Source organism: Dysidea avara, chromosome 7 (genome assembly GCF_963678975.1).
Source record: "Dysidea avara chromosome 7, odDysAvar1.4, whole genome shotgun sequence".
Lineage (NCBI taxonomy): Eukaryota > Metazoa > Porifera > Demospongiae > Dictyoceratida > Dysideidae > Dysidea > Dysidea avara.
Window position 1 is genome coordinate 31,971,023 of NC_089278.1, and position 6,000 is coordinate 31,977,022.

At 37.9% G+C, this 6,000-nt stretch overlaps 1 protein-coding gene and 1 long non-coding RNA gene across 3 annotated transcripts in view; one reads left to right on the forward strand and one right to left on the reverse strand.

The window, feature by feature from the left end:
- The window catches only part of LOC136260211 (myotilin-like), a 43,583-nt gene extending 39,533 nt beyond the window's left edge, over nt 1-4,050 (reverse strand). Inside the window, exons 1-2 of one of the 2 annotated variants that reach the window (XM_066053853.1) lie at nt 3,562-4,050; nt 2,811-3,505 (exon numbers count right to left, since the gene is read on the reverse strand). The gene's annotated coding sequence lies outside the window, so the exon portion shown is untranslated. The remainder of the gene's footprint in view (nt 1-2,810; nt 3,506-3,561) is intronic. The other variant, XM_066053850.1, reaches the window with a different exon arrangement.
- LOC136260212 (uncharacterized) lies at nt 3,604-6,000 on the forward strand. Its single transcript, XR_010703454.1, has 2 exons — nt 3,604-3,813; nt 5,758-6,000. It is a non-coding gene; the product is annotated as an uncharacterized lncRNA (long non-coding RNA).

Sequence of the window (6,000 nt, forward strand, 5' to 3'; positions counted from 1 at the left end):
AGGCCACTGTTGCAGCACGTTCAAGTGGAGGACAAATGAATACAGTACATGCTAGCTTCTTTGTATGAAGAGAATCATGTGAAATGTTATGCTACAGAAATCCTAGGGTTCCTAGGGATCTTGGTCCAAATCAAGGTCTGGTAGCTATGAGCATGGTACATGCATGAGAGGTTTAGGAGATCTGGTTGATCTTGTGGTCTCAAGTATTGATTCAAGGTTAGCAGTCAAAGACTCAGCAAGCCCTTTAATTTGCACAACAGAAAAATTTCAATTCACTGCTGGCATTAGTCCTCACATGCTGCACAAAATTCTTTAAGCATTGACTGAGTTAATTTGTCCGGCTCTTTCTTGTCACCATTGCCTTCCTGCTTGCTTTCTTTGTATAGTATACATCCAGTGTGCTGATTTATGATTGAAACGCTGGCCCCAGCCCCAGACTGCATAGTCTCATGCCCAGACCGCCATTTTCCCTTTTGTATTTGGGTGGGGGGAAATAGGGTCTGGTATAACTCCAATAGTTGTTTCATTCTCAATCCCCAGATGCTAGGGATCATTTGAAGGGTTGAAAACAAGCCACGAACAAGATGTTTTCTTGTTCCTTGCACCTGCTGCAGCTACTGAGCGATTACTGCAACAGACACACAAAACATGAGAACATAAGTTTTGCATTGTGTGCGACTTGTTTGCAACCCTTCTAACGATCCCCAGAATCTGGGGATTTAAAATGGCTATTGCAGACAATATTTCCCCCACCCAAATACAAAAGGGAAAATAGCGGTCTGGGAACGAGACTACAGACTGTATTCTAAAGGCATAAACAACTCACATACTATTAACCTTAGTGACAACAAGCAATGCATTAAATTCCCTTCTTGATAAATCTGGAGATAAACACCACTTGTGATTGCCCAGACGGGGCAACTGTACCCCTCCCATAGATAATGTATGGGAAAATACTAACTTCAAAATATCATATTTCATGACCAATATGCTATCCTTTTAAAAATTGGAGACATCACATTTGACATTCACACCTACAAAATAATGTAAAATTCAGGTTGCTAAGGGCAATGGTTTAAAATTCTTTATTATGAAATTCATCTATGAGCCTTATTCGCAATTACATCATAATGTAAAAATGGCGAATAGAGTGGGGGTACTTTGCACAGAGAGCCAACGTTTCAATACAGTGTATGTTCCCCGTGAAGAAAGCAGGAGAAAACCAGTTTCTCATATCCTTTTCTGTTTGCTGATGACACAAAACTATTGAAAATCATATTTTAACCATCAGACAGCTTAGTTTTACAAAAGGATCTTGACTCTTTTTACAACTGGAGTTTAGTAAATGAGCTGTATTTTGCAATTCCCAAATGTGTGTCCCTTAGTATAACAACAAATTACTGACATCTTGCCACATTGATTGCAATGTGCTATCCCATCTAAGCGAACATCGTGATCTCAGAATACAAACGTCATGTAATCAGTCATGGAATAATCATTACAATATGATCTGCTCGAAAGCATATAAACTCCTTGCACCATTAAGAAGAACATTTGGCAGATTTGGAACAATGGAGGCTAGAAGATCTCTCTATTTGGCACTTGTCCATTCTCAAATGACATATTGTTCACAACTGTGGAACCCATACCTAATTAAAGACATTATTACACTTGAGAGAGTAGAGGCATGCCACCAAGTATATCCTGAATGATTACACATCAGATTACAGACTATGACTACTTAAACTAAAGCTACTTCCGCAGATGTATACTCTTGATTATTATGAACCAACGTTGAAACCGGGTCACTACTGCTGACCCGGATGACCCACTGACCCGGATGTGACCCGGATTAATTAAAGCCGAGACGTGTTTCGGCTAGTCTCGGGTGAGCGAACGAGTCGCGTTTGATTTGTGTTGAGTAAATATTGCAACTTCAGCCTAGCTGTAGGTTGAAGACCAAAAAAAAAAAAAAAAAAGGTCTTCACCTACTGACAATAGCTACCCCTCACCATAGATACCCTCAGTTTCATGCTACATACTGCACTTACTAACAAATAGGCGTGGCTGAGCATATGTTGGTAATGCGATAAGTGGGCGTGGCTCACGAAAGAGCTATGCGATAGCGTTTATAAGTTCCACATTATCAAACGAACAATTTCGTTTCTCACGTGATCCAATCCGGGTCAGACCCGGATGACCCGGAGAAAATGTGACCCGGATGACCCGACCCGGTTTCAACGCTGTTATGAACTACTTTTTTTGTGAAATCTCTAAAACAGCCAAGTGATCACTTTATTATTCTGAATTATGTAGCCTTCTCTAATAGTAGGACAAGATCAGCTACAGCTCACAAGTTGCTTCACAATTATTCATCAAATAAAATTAGTAATTTCTATTTCAATCACCTCCCTAGACTTTGGAATGCTCTTCCCCCTATTAACACTGAACTACATTTCAACACAATCAAATTAATAATATTATTTACGAGCACTTGTGGAACCATTTTACAGAACACTTTAATTCAAGTAATTCATGCACATATTATTTCCTTTGCCCTTGTTATAATTACTGCAACAGTGCTCCTACCCCTAATTTTAATTAAGTATTACTGTAATTCAATTTTTTTCCCGCTGCTAGCACAGCCTAGCAATATGCAAAATCCAATGTTATCCTCTTTCATATCAAGAAGTTTGCGGACATTTGCTAATCTTTTGTTCATGGCAAAAATGCCACCAGGAACAGGCATGTCCAATATATTCCGATTGAAAAAACATTAAAAATTACATTAGTTATCATGTACTGCCTACCTCAAGTCTGTTTAGTAACTTTCCAGATTTGATATGTGTAGAGCAACTCACTGTGAGTACAATGATGCCAAAAGAAGTCCAATTCATGGAAATTTAGGCTCGACAAAAAACCAAGTGTAGAAAATTTTCCCAAACATTTTGTATTGGACATTTCGGGGGCATGCAATAAAAGGTGTAATAACCCACAACACGTGATAGATACCTCAGATTCCGAACCAGAATTGGAAAAAGCAGTGAATAGCGATTAAGATGAGCTATAGCAGAAGGAAATCAGAGGAAATTTACTCATCTTTTTAAGGGTGCTTTTTCTATGGCAAATTGAATGGCGGATATTTGGAAAGGAACACTCTGAGCTATTTTGAAGTCTTGACAGCCATTAACCTAGTGTCACAATGAAACAAAAGCATTGTGAATTAGTTCTGCAGGTTAGTTTGTGAAAATTACAGTGTTCCGTGATTAAGCAAAATAATGTCCGTGCCAGTGTAGCATGAAACTTCCCCCGGAAACTTCTTCATATGACTGTAATTGTACCATGCCTTGCACTGTAAAGTTATTATTACTATAACTATAATTATACTGTTACTGTGTTTTTCATCAATAAAACTGATGGTTTTCTCTCTCTGGAGCTCGCTCTGGGGCACGCATTTTCGGGTTTTCTCTAGTCGAGTCTGGTGGTTTTGTTTTCAAAAGCAGACCTAAAGAAGCACGAAAATACGTGCCCCTGCATAAGATTATAGTAACAAAGTCTCACCAGAATTCTCTCTTGCCTTTTCTTCACAGGGCACATCTCGATTTTCGCCATTTTTTTCATTATGACGTAATTGCGGATAAGGAAGACGCAGAAACCACTAGCGAGGAGGATGCGAGGGAGGATGACACAACGGCTGGTGATGAAAACGCTGGAACTAGAGACAGATGTCATGACGGCAACGAAGATGTCAAGACAGGATGGTCACGCAGCTGGCGAACCATTTCTTCCACAAGCTGGCCTTTATCAACCCAAGTAAGTGTATCTCTCTCTGGCTCGTGGCATCACCTTCCGCCTCAGGTCGATTGGTACTTCTAGGACGAGTCCAGGAAACGTGCACGCTTTGATTGACCTCTATTCGATGATTGACTTCTGCGCTTCATCTTTGATACTACTAGTGTATAGAGTCAACTGATATATGAGTTCTGATAGTTAGCTAAAACACTAGCGAGCCAGTAGCCATCTTCGTGATATTTTTCAGCTGATTATTTGTCAAGAAAATACCGAATTTGACAAAACAAGGCTTCCACACACATCCAATTTTCTGACTTTAACCAACTGTAACTTGATTACTCAGTAAGTTAAGCTAGCTATTTACACAGTAATATATATATATTGACTTAAAACTTTCATTCCATAGTACCAGTATCAGGTCAAAATTTGCAACTAATGACATACTCCTACATTGAGTTATGGTGCTTCAAAGTTATAAAAGTGGATGTGTGAGGAAGCCTTAATTGTTTTGTCAAATTCGGTGACTCTTTCTTTTCTCTTAACCAACAAGAACCCCCACACCCACTCCAATTCCAACTCCATTAATGAACCAATCTGATACCAATATATGCTAAAAACAAGGCCGACATAGCCAATAGCTAACCTGATTATTGGTACATCTCTAACATTCAGTGGCTTCTCAGTAGTAAATTTCATCAAAATCGTGTATCTTAAAAAAATTCCTTGGAGCATATACCCCAGGTCCTTCATGCTTTGCATTTCACACTTATAGTGATCCTCTCTCATAATCCCATAGAACCATTAAAACCAACCCCAACCTGCCTCCCAGCTTAATATTAGTCATATCAAATCATCCTCTGCCATCATCTACCATAGGAGTTCAGGGTCATCAATATAGTCCATGGTGTATTATTAATGGTCAATCTTGAGCTACCTGTACACTCATTAAACCTACAGAAACAAAATTAATGAGATAAAGACATGCAAGAAAAATGACAGACGGGAAATAAACAACCTCTTAAGGCACAGTTCACTGCACAGGCTGACTGGTTCATCCCTGACAACAAGAAACCACTACTTTGTCACAGTCCAGGGGCGATATACAAGTAATAAAAATATCGATACTGATACTAGAATGTCTGATACTTTACCTTTTATGTGAAGAATCAGAAATTCAAGTTCTATATGTGATCACATGATATTTTGTTTTAAAATTTGCTACATAAACTTGCAATGGCCACACATTTTGGATGCATCCAAACATTCTAAAAATCTAAATGTTTCTAATTTCTAGTTTTATAAGTAGCTACAATTTGATTTTTCTTTTTTCTTGCCAGAGCTTGAGATATTATTTCCTTTTTAGTAATAAGGAAACTATTTTTTTAGTGTTTACAAATACAGCATTTTAATTAAATAAGGGAAAAAGAAACTCTTTGCTTTGTTCCAACTGTGGGCAGAGAAGCAAATTCTGCAACTTAAATTGGTAACCCTGAGTCTAGTCTTCTGACTCCTTGTAATTATATTGTACATGTAATTGCCAAATTATGACGTTATCAGTCTAGAATTTCCAACTCAAATAGGAAGGTGCTTCCTTTTGTTGTTTCTGGAGATTTTCACACACTTTAAGATAAAGCAAACAAGTGCTGATTTATTATTGGATTGCTTGTAGCATTGGGTATCAGCATAAGTTTAACTCACAAAAACATACAAAAGGTGGTCATGCCAAAAAGTTACATTGTACAGCTTATTTGAAAATCGTTGCATTTTAGGGTGATTTAAGTCACAATTAGTGTATTTCTACCCTTGTAATTAAGACTTCTACATCTTGTAATGCTATAGCAGCTGTAATGGGGTTGTTGGTCTTAGTACCACTTTTGGGTATTTGTGGTTAAAACTGCACTGATATTGAAATGGAAGCAATAGACAATTTAATAATATATTAGCACTTGTTTGTTTTGTCTTAAGGTCAGTCTGTGTAATGATCAGAAACAATGAAAAAAGCTGAGGTACACCATCCTATTTTGCAGTGGAAATCCTATATGAAGGAATTTTTGGTCATGTGACCACTTTTTGGACATTTACATATAGTTAAGGCCACTCCAAGAAAATTTATTGTTTCCGATTTCTCACTGCATGCAAATTCATTTCCGCATGGTTTAATTCATTATGCTGTAAACTGAACATTTTAATCATTATTTATCATGTGAA